This window comes from Mustela putorius, unplaced genomic scaffold (assembly GCF_011764305.1).
Source record: "Mustela putorius furo isolate JIRA1106 unplaced genomic scaffold, ASM1176430v1.1 tig00000585_pilon_pilon_pilon, whole genome shotgun sequence".
Lineage (NCBI taxonomy): Eukaryota > Metazoa > Chordata > Mammalia > Carnivora > Mustelidae > Mustela > Mustela putorius.
In genome coordinates, this window is record NW_025421424.1 from 14,000,789 (window position 1) to 14,017,336 (window position 16,548).

General features: G+C 36.3%; 1 long non-coding RNA gene across 2 annotated transcripts; it reads right to left on the reverse strand.

The window, feature by feature from the left end:
- Window positions 1–463: 463 nt before the first annotated feature.
- On the reverse strand, window positions 464–3,997 carry LOC101685603. 2 transcript variants are annotated; one of them, XR_001177105.2, is made up of 4 exons: window positions 3,922–3,997; window positions 3,523–3,598; window positions 1,009–1,399; window positions 464–928 (listed from the first exon to the last, which is right to left on the reverse strand). It is a non-coding gene; the product is annotated as an uncharacterized LOC101685603 (long non-coding RNA). The 2 variants fall into 2 exon arrangements; XR_001177104.2 differs by lacking the exon at window positions 464–928 and having other exon boundaries at window positions 938–1,399.
- Between the last annotated feature and the right edge of the window lie 12,551 nt (window positions 3,998–16,548).

Genomic DNA, 16,548 nt, shown 5'->3' on the forward strand with positions numbered 1-16,548 from the left:
ACATTTTTTTATCAATTTAACTCTAAATAATCGTCAGAGTCTTTATTCAGCATATAGCCTTTCTATTCAGACTTTCTCCCTAATAATGTCCTTTTTGTGTACTAATGGCCATGATGGACCAATTCTACATGGCATTTGTCACATTACCATAATGCATTACAATTTTTTTAAGAATTGATCTCCTACCACATCTGAAACATCCCTGCATATTTTGGTATGTAACTTTTGTTATAATATGTGTTGAAAGAGATGATAGAGTGGCGTGTTTTCTTGGTTTCACCTTAGCAGACATAAATGCCCCAGAACTGTACATGCTAATTCGAGATAGAGATAGATAGAGATAGATAGACCTGAGATAGAGAGATGAATGAGTTTAGATATTTGACAGCTTGACGGCAGTTAGCTGTTATATATATATATATATATATATATATATATATATATATATATATTTATTTATTTTTTACCCTTGGGATTTTTACAGGAAAACACACTGTAGAGTGGATTGTAATGCAAGAAAACTACGCTTATTAGTGATTGACAGCTGTAGGTTTCTGTCATCTTCAAGAAGGAAAGATGTGTGGTAGTAAAGGAACCCATCCATAAATCTGTATATGATGGAGGAGACATTCTGTTAGAATTCAGTACAGATGGGAGCACTTCAGCACATAGCAAGCAGAGCTTCTCCTTTTGACTGTCTCTTAAACACAGTTCCTGTCTCCTAAGGGCTTCAGAATTTTGTGTGGTATTTGAAAAATCAGCCACATGCTTCAACTACAAAGATAATGCCATCTCTGGACATTGCCGACATGCATTCTTCTGCAACGCTGGTGAATCTGCATCAAGCCATTTACACTTGTTTACTGCATTTCCCCAGCAATCAAAAGCAGGCACTTCTGAAATGGTGGTTTGGGATTGCGGTTAACATCTGGAATGGGAAAGAGGAGTGACTAACACATCTGCTTGACACTAGAGACACTTCTTTTTATCTTTTAATGCCAAACTTACTGAATGAGTGGGGTCTATTTATTGCCTCCATTTCCTGCAACCCTAATGATTTCTTTCACTACGCCAGTGCGATTGCTCACTGAAATGGTTTCTGACAATGTCTTCATTTGTCAATCTCAGCAGTTCTTTCTTTGTTCTTACTTTTTCTTGATGTTTTGGTACATTTAACACAGTTGACCACTTCCTCTATCACTTTTCCCTGATATCTGTGACAATAGTGTGTTTTCAAGTATGTATTCGTACTTCTTTCCTGTTTCTTCTTGGGGTTTATTTTCTTCCTTCTCTAGAGGAGCTAAGGATGTGGTAATTTTCTCCACATTTTTTCTATGTCTTAACTACTTTCAGTATTTTATCAATTCACATCTCCAACCATCATTGCTAAGAAAACAGCCTGAAAGAAAAAGAAAGAAGGAAAGAAAGAAAGTCACAAACCTCCCATGAAATTTACCCACTGAATTTTCACTTGAATGCTTGACTGAATTTAAAATAACAGGCTCATCTCTGAACTTCAGCGTTTTCGTATTCAATTAATCTCTGACTTTTGTTTTTTCTTTTGCAATCTTTGTCAAATCTTTTTCTCTAGCTGCACTGCTTCCCATCTAGCCCAGAATCTCTTCCTACCATTTTTGAGTCATTGAAATAGCATTCCATAAGAAAACTGCAATTCCTACATTCTTTCATTTCTTTTGATTATGACCATCTAATTAATATTTATAAAATATAAACTATATCACATTATGTCCTCATTATCTTTCTGCAGTATCTTTCCTTTGCTCAGTATAAGTTCCACAAAGTAGAGAATTTATCCATCTTAGTATTATATCCTTGTTATTAGGTAACTAGTAAATAGTAGATTTTAAATACAACTGTTGAATGAATGATGTAGAATTAATTCTAAATGCTGTCTGAATTTAATGTTTTCCACAACTTGACCCCAGTTTATTTCTTTAAACCTATCTTTCCATACTCCTTTCTATGAATCCTAAGTTCTAGTTACTCTCCAAATACACTGGGTACATCTCTTCAATAATTCCCTTTCAAGAACTGTCAAAATGATTTCCTCTTCCTAGATCTGTCTTCAAAATCCTGTTTTTACTTAAATTCTTAAGTGTGCCTCCTTTCATCAGTTCCATCTGGAAATGGCAACTCGTATTTGTTTATATTTATAGGATGTTTTCACTTTAGTACGTGTTTTGCATAGATAGCCCTTTACATTTCACAATCACCCTATGAAGTAGGTCTAATTCCTCCTCCTCAACAACTGAGGACACCACAACTTGGAGAAGTCAAGTCACAGAGCAGTTAAATTACAGAGCTCAGATCTGAGCCTTGAATGGTCCAACTACAGAGACTAGAGTCTCCGTTCCCATAGCTTTCACGGTCACGACATTCTCCTCTGAGCTCCTGGCATGTGGTCTGTATTGCTCATTTCAGCATTATTCATATTTCCTTGCATGATTGTTTAATTTGTCATATGTATTAACCTTGTCTCTCAAATGCAGAGAATAGATCTGAATAGAGATATGAACAATAATTACTAAAGTGTCATTATCGACTCATGGGATTTCATGTAGATCAAAACATACACTGTTGGCCTGGTGAACTAACTACTGAATAGATATTACCTGTTCAGTGCTTTATCCTAACATGAGCATTAAATCCACTTGGCAAAAAATATTTTCAGAACTGCAGTAGATGTAAAGTAAGAACATCTCTTTATTTATGTAAATAATTAAAAATAAATGTCAGGCATGCCCCATTCCTACTCATTTAAGTCATTTTAATGATACATGAAATATAAAAGGAGATTTTGTTAAAGGTCTCTAAGGAGAAAAGGGCAACACCACTAAATAAAGAAGGATGATCATGCTGGGGCAAACTTGAAAGGAGATGGCATTTATACAAAATGCAATTTACTTTGACAGTAATTTTCTGAATTTTGCTGGTTATTATTGAAGATATATGTGTGTTTGACTAAGAATGCTCCCTCTTCCCTCTCTAGCCAGCTGCTCTGTTTGATCCTACCGTGAAGTCACCATCCTGTGTTAATGGTTTCACAGTTTGTTCCTGGGGAAGAAAAAAATTATTATGATGTCACAAATCTGTCATTTTGACTTCACTGCAGGGTCAGGTTGGGGGAGAGAATGGGTTGTAAAGGAGAAAATCCTTCAGGTGGAAACTTTTTTTCCTTATAATAAGAAATATTGTTAGGACAGGCACTTAAAATCAAGTAGACAAAAGGGTATATGACTTAAATGTTCACAGGTATCATGTTAGAAATAATCCATCTGAAATTCTCTTACTTTTAATGATGTCAGGATAAATTTTTTTCCCTGTACATCCAAACGGATCTTTCTCTTCATTTTTCTACATATGCCTTATAGGTCCTGGTATCATAGGAAGAGTTTCCTTTTCTGGATTTGTAATAAGCTCTTTGAGGAATCACAATAGTACACTGTCTTTTTGCATAAGTACCAAAGTGCATTGTCCCAGCCCTTTTAAATTAATGCTCACCAACTTCAGGTTTCAGATGGCAGAGTTGCAGCAAATCCATCAAAAACAATGACTAGAAATTTAAAAGATCTTCTAGCTAAAATAAAACAAAGAAATGGCTAAGATCTCAAACTACAAACTAACTGTATGCCTACCAAACGATGTCAAATCTGGGCCAAAAGAGGGAAGAATGCTGAGAGCCAACACATGCCTTTTTGAACATGGATGGATATCGATTTTTCCAACAGTAAATGTTACAATCCAGAAAGGCATATCCAGTGGCTCTCTGATTAAAGATGACAACATCCAGGGGGGTAGAGTGGCTGCAGAAAACTACAGAACCTCTCCATGGAATATAAATTTAGTAGCATCGGATAGCAGGGGAGGTGGCACTGAAGTAGAAACCAAACTGGCACTCACTATTAGTCTTGACTCAGCCGCACACTCTTTGAGAGAGTGCCAGAAGCCAAGCAGGGAGAGGAAGCAGCAGCACAGGGAATATCTGACATAAAAGGGTTCTCTGTGAGTCACAATTACTACTTGCACGCAAAAATGAGTCATGCATTCAGCACAAAGGGGAAGACTGATTTGGTGTGAGAATGTTTGAGACACAAAATTTCAGTCCAGTCTCTGGACCTCCCTATATTATAGCTCATTCTACCCAGTCCCATATCTTATTTTCAGCAGGTAGCTAACTTCATTCAAACTTGAGTAAAACTTAGAAACCAACAGATAAACGATGGGACTAAATGGAGGAAGCAGACAGAAACAAATGGTAGTAAACTTGCACGGATTCTTACTTAAAAATGCACAGGAAGAATTTAAATAAATAGCTTATTCTATTCTCAAAGAAGTTAAAAGAGAAATATAAGGGTCCGAATAGAAGACTCCATATAATAGAAGAAAGTTCAAAGCAAGCTGTTGGTCCTCAGAAAAGAAATATAAGGAACAAATAAAACATACTGGAAATAGTACCATAAAATAAGGCAGTTTAAAATATAATAAAAGTGATTGAAAGAACAAAGATATAGTGGGTAGAATGGGGGAAAACATAAAATTAAATGGAAAATAACAAAAACACAAAAGTAGTAATCAATGATGATAAATTAATGAGATGATAAATGAATCACTCATATTTCATATTCCTGAATAAAACAAATGGAACAATGAAAAAAGCTTTTGAATACATATTAAGATAAAGCCCCTGAAAAAAACCCCATATTTTTAATTTACAGCTCAAAAAGGTATTTGTGTTGTAGGAAAAGATGATACAGAAATATCAGTGGCAAATTTGGTAAAATTACTAAATTTCAATATTAAATAATCATTTAAACAACCTGTAAGAAAATAGATTAACAATCAGAGTGCCCTCAAATTTTTATAAGAGAATGCAAGACCAGAAGACAATATATAGTATGATTAAAGTTTTGAGAAAAGGATACTGTGGCCCAAGATTTTTTTTTTTAGGATTTTATTTATTTATTTGACAGAGATCAGAAGTAGACAGAGAGGAGGCAGAGAAAGAGGGAGAAGCAGGCTCCCCACTGAGCAGAGAGCTCGATGTGGGGCTCAATTCCAGGACCCTGACATCATGACTTGAGCCAAGAGCAGAGGCTTAACCCACTGAGCCACACAGGCTCCTCTCTCTCTTTTTTTTTTTTTCTTTTTTTTAAAGGATTAATGGCCCAAGATTTTATACCCAGTCCTGCTGTCCTTTAAGTACAAAAGGCAATAGACAAATCATCTCATACATGGAAAAACTTAGGGAACCCAGCAAAAAGGGAAAAAAGAAATTGTTTAGAAAAACTATTGGCTAGATTTGCCCACCAGAAAATGAATCAAAATGAACCTGAAAAATGGAGAAACAATATAAAAAAAAACCAAAACCCAAAACCCACAAACAAATAGTAAGCTCTGAATCTGTTAAGATATAAAATTATAAGTAGAGTGAGACTTTTAGCTAAAGGATGGAATTTATTTATTTTTTTATTTTTTATTTTTTAAAGATTTTATTTATTTATTTGACAGAGGGAAATCACAAGTAGACGGAGAGGCAGGCAGAGAGAGAGAGAGAGGGAAGCAGGCTCCCTGCCGAGCAGAGAGCCCGATGTGGGACTCGATCCCAGGACCCTGAGATCATGACCTGAGCCGAAGGCAGCGGCTTAACCCACTGAGCCACCCAGGCGCCCCAAGGATGGAATTTAAATGGTATCAAGTATACAATGGAAAAAATAAAGAAAAATCATGGAATATAGTATGGGAAAGGAAATGGGGAAAAGTCCAAGACTAATTTATTCATCTATCACAATTGACATTCAATGAATTTGTCTGTATTTGAAGCTTGTAGTTAAAAAAAATAGGATTACAATGTTTTAAACATTTTTATTAAATAAACAAGCTTTTTAAGGAATGTTTTTAAGGAATGTTTCTTCTCTGCTGAAGAAACATTTATGTAAATTCTAGCATTTTATTTCCACTTGATTTTTTCCTCTCTTAAAATAACAAATTTAATTACATATTTGTATTCAAACAGTTTGTATGATGTGATTCCATTACACCAAAATTATGACTAACAGCCTTATATCTTTCTACATCTAGTTGCCTAAGAACTGGCCACACAGGTCTCTTTAGGTAAAAATTCTGTGGCATCTAGTTCTAATTTCATATGTCATTATTTACTATCTTTCATCTACGTAAGGACAAGAAGAGATGGATGAAGTTAATTTTAACTTAGTTAAACAATATTTACTTTGTTTAAATTGAATTAACTTTGTTTAATTTTGGTTAATCTGGCTGGGCAGAGTAGGAATAACATTTTACTCTATTATTTTTTCAACATTGTTTGACCTTTTATTTTTATTCTGATTTTTATTTTAAAACCCACACTGAATAAGACAGCAGGAAAGTGTGTCTTCCACAGTTTCAAACATTCACATAAGAAAATCTTTTATTTGATTTGAATAAATAGTTATTGAGTGATTGTGACTGCAAATAGCACAATCTGAAAGTTTCTACATATTGCTTTGGAAGTCTTACTTCCTAAAATTCATCCCTCCCTTAGTTTTAACCTCATTATTCTGTCTCCTTCATGGACTGCTTTCCTTTGTCTTCATTTCTAGATTCCAACTTTGCTCTAGCTCCTTTTCCTACAAGTAGAATTTCATCAAGACTAGTCACAGATTTCACCTTTTCTCTGTGCTCACTTTCCACCAAAGTCCGCAGAAAAGTATCCTTCTAAGAAGATGGCCATCTCATCCATTTCTCCATCCCTACTCTCTCTCCCAAGCTCTAGTTTTTCCTTGTGTAGGTGCATGAAACTTTTCATTTTAAGTTTCTTCCCTCTCCCCAAACTCAACTTGGTTAAAATTGATTTATCAGTTTCCTTAAAAACAACACACAGAGACATGCACACATCAAACTAATGAGAACAACAACAAAACCTTATTCTTCCTCTCAAAAAGAGATTTATTGAAGTCTGTTAAATGCTAAATGTTTCAGATGGAGCTGTCTATATTAACATTCTAGTTCCTCACCTCCCACTCAGTTCTTATCTGACAATAATTTGGATTTTATTCGTTCCCCTCTTCCTAAACTACTCTCCTCAAGGCCACCAATACCCTTCCCATAACTAGATCCAGTAGGAGGTGTTTTAGGTTTCGACCTGTGTATCTACAAAGCAAACTTCAATACTGTTAACCACTCCCTCCAAGAAACAGTCCCCTTAATTTTCTCCCAGCATGTCTTCCTCCTTTTTAACTCTAACAGTCAACTTCTTAGTCTCCTGTGCCAGCACATCCTCCCTACTTGACTTCTGAATCCTGCAGATTTCCAAGGGTTCCTCTAAGCTCTGTTAAGCCTCTCACTGTAAACTTTCTTTCCAGTGGATATCATCCATACCTATGACTCATCTGTTGGGGACCTCTACATTTAGATCTATAGCCTAGACTGCTCCTCTGAGTTCAGACACATATTTCTATCTTCCGATTCAATATTTCCAGTAAGAATCTCAAAGACACATCCAACTCTGTTTTTCCAGGAATGAACTCATGATTTCCTTTTCCAAACCTGGACCCACACTGTTTTCTCTCCCAGGAGAGAGAGAAACTTTCCATCATTTGCCTTAATTAACATCACTCTCACAGAGAAACATCCTTGGAGCACCTCAGCTCCCTCAGGTACTCTTGTTGCATGAACTCATAGCTTCCTCTGTTTCCCTTTATAAGCCCTATCAGAGTTTATAATTATGTGTTTGTTATTTTGTTACTATTAATGGTATTAATATTGGTATATTGTATATACCAATTGGTATATACAATATACCAATTAATTAATTGGTATATAACATTATATACCAATTATATACCAATACCAATATTGGCTTATTAATATTGGTAACATTAATTATACTATATTACCAATTATTATATTATATTAATTATATTATATTACCAATTATTATATTAATGCCAAAATTGGCTTATTAATGTAATTAATATTGGTAATATTAATTATATTAATATTGGTAAATAACCAATATTAATTGGTTAATTGACTAACATCAATCTTCAAGAATATGAGTGTACATGTCTATATAAGATTATATGTATAATATAATACTTATACATTTAATATGTATTAAATAATAAATATATAACATATATGTATATACGTTCATATATTTACAATATTTATTCTACAAATACATATAATTAGTATACTTATATATTGGTTATTTGATATCTGGCTATCTGTCTGTCTTCCTCTGAAGATTATAAACTCCATTGAGCCCCTATGGACTTGCACAGCATATGGCAAATAGTGTACCCTCAAATAGTTGTTAAAAGAATACACTTTTTGAATAAATTAATAAGTGGCTGAGCATTCTCTCTGGTATCCAGCCTTTAAGTCATGTCATCTTTGTTTTTTGCTTCAGCCTCATGCTATCTATTCTCTATCTAAACACCTTGTCTAGTCCTCTTCTTCCTACTTCTATTTCTACCATTCTGGTTCATTTCCTAATCACCTTATGTTTAATCTATTGCAAGTGAAAGTTTGGTCCCTGTTCTCCTAATCTATCCTTTATAACATGGAGAGATTAAACATTTAAGAATTATGCTTTGCATCTTCTATTCTCTCAAACAAAAACCTTTCAATGTTCTAATTAATTACTAAAGAAAAGTCCACATATCTCAACTGTGATCTAGTTCAAGACACTGACACAGCCAAGCTATCTTCTTCTTTTTTTTTTTTTTTTAAAGATTTATTTATTTGACAGAGAGAAATCACAAGTAGACAGAGAGGCAGCCAGAGAGAGAGAGAGAGGGAAGCAGGCTCCCTGCTGAGCAGAGAGCCCAATGCGGGACTCGATCCCAGGACCCTGAGATCATGACCTGAGCCGAAGGCAGCGGCTTAACCCACTGAGCCACCCAGGCGCCCCGCCAAGCTATCTTCTTATTGTCCTTTTAAAATGGCTTGTACAGTCTAGTACCTTTGGTGCCACAGTTCTTCTTTCCGGAATGTAAATCCCCCTCTCCCACCTCCACAGTACATATGCATGTACTACTCCATACTTAATAACATTCTACCAAACATCAAGCCCAGCCATAAAACTATGGAATTTTCCCCAATTCCTCAGCTAAAAATTTTCTCTTCCTCATGTGATACAGTGTTTGTCCCACACAATAAAAGATATTACATCAATCATGATTTTTAATCATATGCATATGATTTGTTTTGGAGTGCCAGTGGTTTATTTTCTTGTTTTTTTTTAATTCTCCCCCCAAATATTTCTGTTGTATCCTGGGAGACAACAGATTTTAAATTTCCTCCATTTGGCATCCATATTTCCAATGCCTATGTGTTCTGAGTTTGCAAGTAATAAAAGAATTCTGATATTTGCCATTTAGATATATATATGTAAATGTATCTGTATCTCCACCTCTATCTGCATCCATTTGCATAGGTCAATTGTGTTGTCTCTCTATGTATCTAGTCCTAATGTCCCTCCACATCTGTCCTGCTTTTGTCCTTCCAGATCACTGTATGCACAGATCTACCTACAGATTCTGTAGAGACCCTCTGTGGAGGGTCTGTTTCACTGCCTGAACATAATGGGTTATAATGTCTGAAATATATTGGCCAGTGTGGCCTCATGACAAATGTGATTTTTTAAAAAGATTCTATTTATTTATTCCAGAGTGGGGGAGGGGACATGCGGGAACACAAGCATGGGGGGAAGGGGCTGAGGGAGAAGCAGGCAGGAAGCCCAGTGGGAGGCTGGATGCCAGGATCCTGGTGTCATGACCTTAATTGTCCAAAGCAGACCCTTAACTGACTGAACCATCCAGGCATCCCCCCAAATGTGATTTTTTAAATGTGTGTGTGTGTGTGTGTGTGTGTGTGTGTGTATTTTAGCTGGTCAACTAGATTTTAAGTTACCTCAATGCAAGAACAATGCCAGCTACTTTATTTCTCAGTGCCCAGAGTGACAGTAGGTGCCAAAACAGTTTGTACTGATTTTAACAGTAGAATCTGGACCAGGAAGGGACAGAGGGAAGTGAAAGGTCACGATTATGATGGTGTACTTTTCTATTATCACTATTTATAGTAGCAATGAAAATATTTGTAACAAACATATATGTGTTTGTATTATTTCAAATGGCATTCTAATTAATCATTTCACTAGACTTCCTTGGGGGACTAACTCAACATTACTAGTGAGAGAACTTAAACAATCTTCTCTTCTCATGAATATGAATTTAAAACACATATCTACCTAAGTCAGAATAATTGTTTTTGTTGTTGTTATTTAATATTGAGAGAGATGAAAATTTTACACCACTTAGTAGGAGCTTCTAACATAGGTTTTGGAAACTGATGAACCTATTGAGACATACGCAAAGTTTACACTGGTTTTCATGCTGATTTTAAAGATTCAAAATATACCCTAAATCTTTAAATACCCTTCAAATCCGAGTGTTCTAATAAAAAGGGATTGTCGGCAAATTATAAATAAGTCAGATCCTAAATTTCAATATGAAGAGAATAGGAGACAGAAAGTGAAATACAGGTAAATATAGGAGATTTCCCCTGACTTTTAGAAAACTTTGGGCCAGCGTTGTAAAATCAAATAGCTCTAATAAAACTGTTTTAAGACTACATGAAAACGAGTCCGTTTTGCTCAAATCAAACCAGTTCAAGAAAATTTGGCCCCTTTAAAGTTGACCTCATTAATTTCATGATCTTTGGATGGCACATAGCACCCCAACTGTGAGGATTAGTTTGTACCTTTGAAACCCACCAGCATCATATATCTCTGAAGATTAAAAAAAAAAAAAAATACAACAAAGAACTCTGAACTTGTGTAATTAAAATGCAGGCATTTGTTCAAATAGCTCTGCATTCAGCTATAAATAATCATTTGGTGAAAATCTTTTTAGAAATAACATAGGTATTATATAGATCAGCTAGTAAGCATTTCTTTGTTAGAGATGGCTGCTCTTAAAGATTGGGGATAGAGAATGTTTCCTATAAAGTTACTGGGCATGTATGTGTACATCACCCTTCCCATGACCTTGGCACTAACACAGAGTTAACAATCATCTCAAAACTCATGATCAGTCAATAGCAGTTCATTCCCTTGCATTTTATATATGAGCCAAAATATGCCCTTTCTGCTGCACTATTTTGTCAGCACAGTGATAGGTAGATATTTTCTGCCACCCATTGAGTTGCCCCATCTTGATTAATGCTAAGTCATGTATCCTTTATCTATAAGATGAGAGTTCATTCCAGTTTTATAAGAGAAGTTTTCTATATTTAAACCTATATTAGTTTTCATTCATTCTGCAATAGGCAGTTTCCATTACTTGACAATAATTACACAAGTGATAGTTTTAATTGAACTATTTTGCATGTGGTTTTAACACATGCTCATCAGAAAGACTGATAAAATAAAAGGCAGATTTACAATCTCTGGTACCACATTACTTGGGGGCACATCAAATTGTAAGACAGTTTTTGCCTTTCATTTCTGGAATGGGTTTGGATATATTTTGCTCACCATATGTTGGATGTAAAACTAGAAACCAACAAGAAATGTAAACATCACTCATGATTTGAGGTTTAAAAAATTTTGGAAGCCTTCTGATTTATTTTGCTGGAAAAGTAATTCCACTCTACTGAGCACTGCATCCCTTATAGCCATAAGAAGCACAATTCGCCTTCCTGGACTTATTCCCCTCTGATGGTTTCTGTGCTCTGTGGGTGATTACAGAAATGAGCAAAGAGGTTTGGTATGTATGGAGTAATGATGTAAGGGTTCACCCTCCAAGCTATGACTTTGGATGCTGTGTATATCACAAGACAACTCTCTGCCAACAACTATAATGTCAGAGTACTGACTTCCCCTGTCAGAAATGTGTCCCATGATGAGAATTCCTTGATTCATATTGAAGGCTTGATTCTGGGGCTACAGGGTTTTTTTTTAAAGATAGAGAAACCATCAAATTGTGTTTATGGTTGTGTATGAGATAATCTAGTACGGTGATCCTACGAAGAATAAATCCAACTTGTCTTACAGGGTAGGAAACTATGTAATATATTTTATTTCTTAACTTCTTAGTAAACAGTGACTGGAAGTATTTCTCATTAATCAAAAGAAAGAAAGACCTCCAGGCACAGACTTGGCATCATGCTATAATGTCTTTATATGTTGGGAGGTAGTAAGCATTTTTTTTTCAAGCAAACTAAAAATTGCATTTTTTTCTGATTCAGCAAAATTCCATGGAAAGGAAACCACACATCATGCAATTTGCAGAATATTAATTAAGCACTGGATGGATTCAGATGTTTGCATTTTTACTTTGAAAAGCTGCCTATTTTCGATAAAGACGTGGTAGTGGGGAGATTGGAAATGGATGATCATTGTGTCACATCAGACCTATTGATATGGGTTGTTAGGCCCTGTGGTCTTGACCCAGCTGATTCTCTTTTTTTTAAGTCTCTTGGTAAACTTTTATATATAAATCCAGGTTTTCAACTTCTCTTTAAAAAAAAAAAAAATTGCTATTTAGCAGCACTGGTCCCACATTCCTGCCTTGAAACAACAGTAGGTTGGGGCTGAATATTCCCTGTTATTCTGACCTCCAGGCCTCTCCTTTCTCTTACAGTGTCTAAGTCCAGGATTCTTCACTTGTTCTTCACTTGTTTCCTTACCTGTTGGACTCCTCTGGGAACATGTGTATCTCACCTTTGTATTAAAGTTTTTTTTTTTTTTTTTTTTTTGTGATTTTTTGTGTGCATTTGTTTGTTATCGACAATAGTGCTTCTAAAAGTCTTAAAATGATGGCAGGTGATTTGAATCATCAGTTAGGAACAGAGAACCTCTTGCATAAAATACATTAAATGTCAAAGTCAGAGAGAGTCTTTCTAGGGTTGAATGGAGTACCATGTAGTTAGAGTGCTATCTTAAGTGGGGATAATGTCTAGAGCCAACAGGTAAGGCAAAAGTTAAGTATAGGCAAACTTGCCCTTGAAAATCTCTTAGGAATTTGCCAAGTTGGAAACTGATATACTTTCTCTCAATAAAGCCAGTACAGCCAATTTTCCCCTCTAGCTTTGGAACAGATAGATTTTTCTTTCTTTTTTGGTTGAGCCCCAGATGAAGTAATTGCATTGAATTCAGGAATCATATTATATGTAATAAATATCTTTAAAAACTAGAATACTCAGACCTGCAGCAAGATGATCAATAAGAGAGGGGCAGGGAACGTGAACTTACCAGAAGAAAAGGCAAAGTCCTGTTTTGCTTCTCGTGTTCACTCTGGGGCATATGCTCACTGAATGAAATATCAAGTGAAATGCTCATATGTTATTTAATTATCTGTCTTGGTCTCTCTCCCTCCTTCTCTTGCTGATCCCTTTTATGAGCACATGTACCTATTTGAGTCTGTGCCTACGGTAAATATAAACTAATTCACATTTTAGGATCACCTAGCACACACTTTGATCACTTACTAAGTTATTAGAACATAGGACAAAAGAAGTGAAGTGTGGGGGCTTGATTTCTGATGAGAACAAGTCTCAGAACAATGATATTACCAGTTCAGATATTTGGCAAGCTTCCTCTGGGTGTGAAGTACTCTGACAGGAGCTATTTGGGATGAAGAGAGGCATCATGTGACTATCTTTATCAAAAGTGTTCTAAGGTCTCATACATTTTATAGGCTATAGGTTTAAGAAAATTTGACAATGTGACAGAGTTGTTGTTTGATTTCTGCCATCAAGTGTATTTAAAACAGAAATACATTTTAACATAAAAAAGCAAGAAAGAGATACTTTCATAATTAAATATGGTCCTCTAGTTTGAGCCAATAGCTTTACAAAAATGAGTACTGCCTTATATCTTTGGCTGTGAAACGTCATCAAGGAGCCACTATGTAAAGCTACTCTTCACACAGAGTGAAGATACTCTGTGTGTATTTAAAAAATTAATCACTTCGTAAGAACTGACAGCTCCAGAGAGACACCCCCCTGCTCCCCGCCAAGGGTGACGAGCCTCGGAACAAGACAGAGGAAAAGAGGACGTGTGTCAGCAGATTGTCCCAGACCCAGGACCCCAGCTCTTGAGCCTTTCGTGCAGGGGGGCAGCTGCATTCCGTCTGGTGGGCAGCTGAGACTGGGGAGCTGGGGCCCCGTAAGCATGGGCTGCCTGCTCTCCTGGGTGCTGGGAGAAGGGTGTGGTGGATGTCCCGGGAATCACGGATCTGCCCATCCTGGGGCCCCTGCCCTTACAGCCGTTTCCTCCTAGTCTGGCCCCCCTGCCACAGCAGCCACTGAATGAAACCGTCCTGAACCTAGACAGATAGAGGCTTGTAACGGGGAGAAAGGCAGGGCCAAGGGATACGGTGTCCATTGAATGGTCTCTGAGAGGGCCTTGGGGTCAGGGGAGCAAACGTGCTGGGGAGGCAACGAGAGAGAGAGACTCTTTTGGCCTCTGACACAATTCCTTGATCTTCTTTCTCTCTCTTTGGATAAGTAACTTCCTTCCTCTGTGCCTCAAACTTCCCATCTGTGAAATGGGAATAAGAACCACCACATACCACTCCCCCCCTCCGGCCCCACTCCAGGTTGGGGGGCGCGGTAAAGTCAGCATGGACATAGAAGTGTAAATACAGTTTTTGTACAAGAACAAATAAAATAAAATAAAATAAAATAAAATAAAATAAAATAAAATAAAAAATTAATCACTTCAACAAGACAAGTGAAAGTTAAGAGTCAAATGCATAGGGAAAATATGGTTTTTATGAGCCAGAAGGAAAGTGTTCAAGCACTGAGGTTAAAGAAAGGACTTAGATGTTCCATGCAATACATAAACCTTTGCCCCCTACACATCTACAGATTAAATGATTGAGTGGCTGTATGAATGAACCTGGGATGGCTTCATCTGCAAATCCTTCAGAGAAGTTATAAGATTGGAGATGGCCTTGAGAAATAAATTGATAATTTGGAAAGGTAACCAGGGCAAGGAGGAAATTCTGGCTCTAGGAAAGAACAATGATAAGATCACAGGCGTGATAATGTTTGAGGAATTAGAGGAAAGAAAGGAACCAGAAGAAGAAGGCTCGTATGTTTCTCCTCCAACTCCTTCCTTTGTCTCCAAATAGCAGAGATCTAATAATAAAGTAAATTCAAAACCTACTGATTATCCATTGCATACTTAGAGATACTAGAGTCATGGTCATGGAATAAGCAGGTAAAGTAGCCTGCAGAGAAACAAAGAAATGTACATTTACTGCCCAAACTGCCTCACAATGATGGACATGAGGAGAAAATACATGGTAGTAGGAGAAAAGAATCCCAGGGCTGGATTGTAAGTGTTGGTACTTGTGTATCAGTATAGATAGCTTAAGTAAATTTTAGTATTATTGTTTTATGAAGCAAATGTTTTGAGCATGCCTGACCTATTTTTTTTTTTTAAAGAAATTCTGAATTTGAATATACAATAAGAACAGGGGAAAAAAAAAAAAAACCCTTTTGAAAGAGTATGTTTGGTTAACCACTCTCTTGTGTGACAGAAATGGCAATGCTCAGAGATTTGGGAACATACTAAAAAGTGACTGAAATTTTCAGGTACGCTATCACCTTTCCTTCACCTGCTGGTATCATTAGTACAAGACAAGCAGATCGTGGTATCTGGATGAATTAATGACTAGTTGTCTTATGAATTTTGTCGATTTCTTTTTATCTTTACATGCCACTGTTGTCTAAGAATTCACTTGGGTCCATGCAATAGCGCCTAATGGATTTTCCAGTCCACTCTTGAGACCCCTTTGATCTCTTCTCTGCCTGGCAGCCAAAGTAAGTTTTGTTTGAGCATTTTTCCAGATTTATATTATGTAAGTTTAAGGTGTACAGTGTGATGATTTGACACATGTATGTATTGCAAAATGTTTATTCACAAAAAGGTTGATTAGCCATCCATCACCTCTAATAGTTACCATTTTTTGTGTGTGTATGAAGTGAGAACTTTTAAGATTTACCCTCTTAGCAGCTTTCAAGTATGCGATACAATGTTGATAACTATAGTCACCACGCTATACATTAAGTTTCCAGAACTTATTCATCTTATAATTGTAAGTTTGTACCCTTTGACCACCTTCCCCCACTTCTCTCACTTCTGGCCCTGGGCAACCGCCCATCTACTCTCTTGTGTTTTTAAGGAGTTCATTTTGTTTTCTTGACTCAACATATAAGTAAGATCATTTGGTGTTTGTCCTTCTCCATATGATTTATTTCACTTAGCTTATGCCTTCAAGATTGATCCATGTTGTCACAAATGGCAGGATTTTCATATTTTTTTTCACATCTGAATAATGTTCCATTGTAAATATATGTCATATTTTCTTTATCTGTTTATCCATTGAAGGACACGTAGGTGGTTTCCATGCCTTTGCTGTTGTAAATAATTCTGCTATGATCATAGCAGGTTCAGATGTCTCTTCCAGATAATGATTTCATTTTCCCTTAGATATGTATACCCAGAAA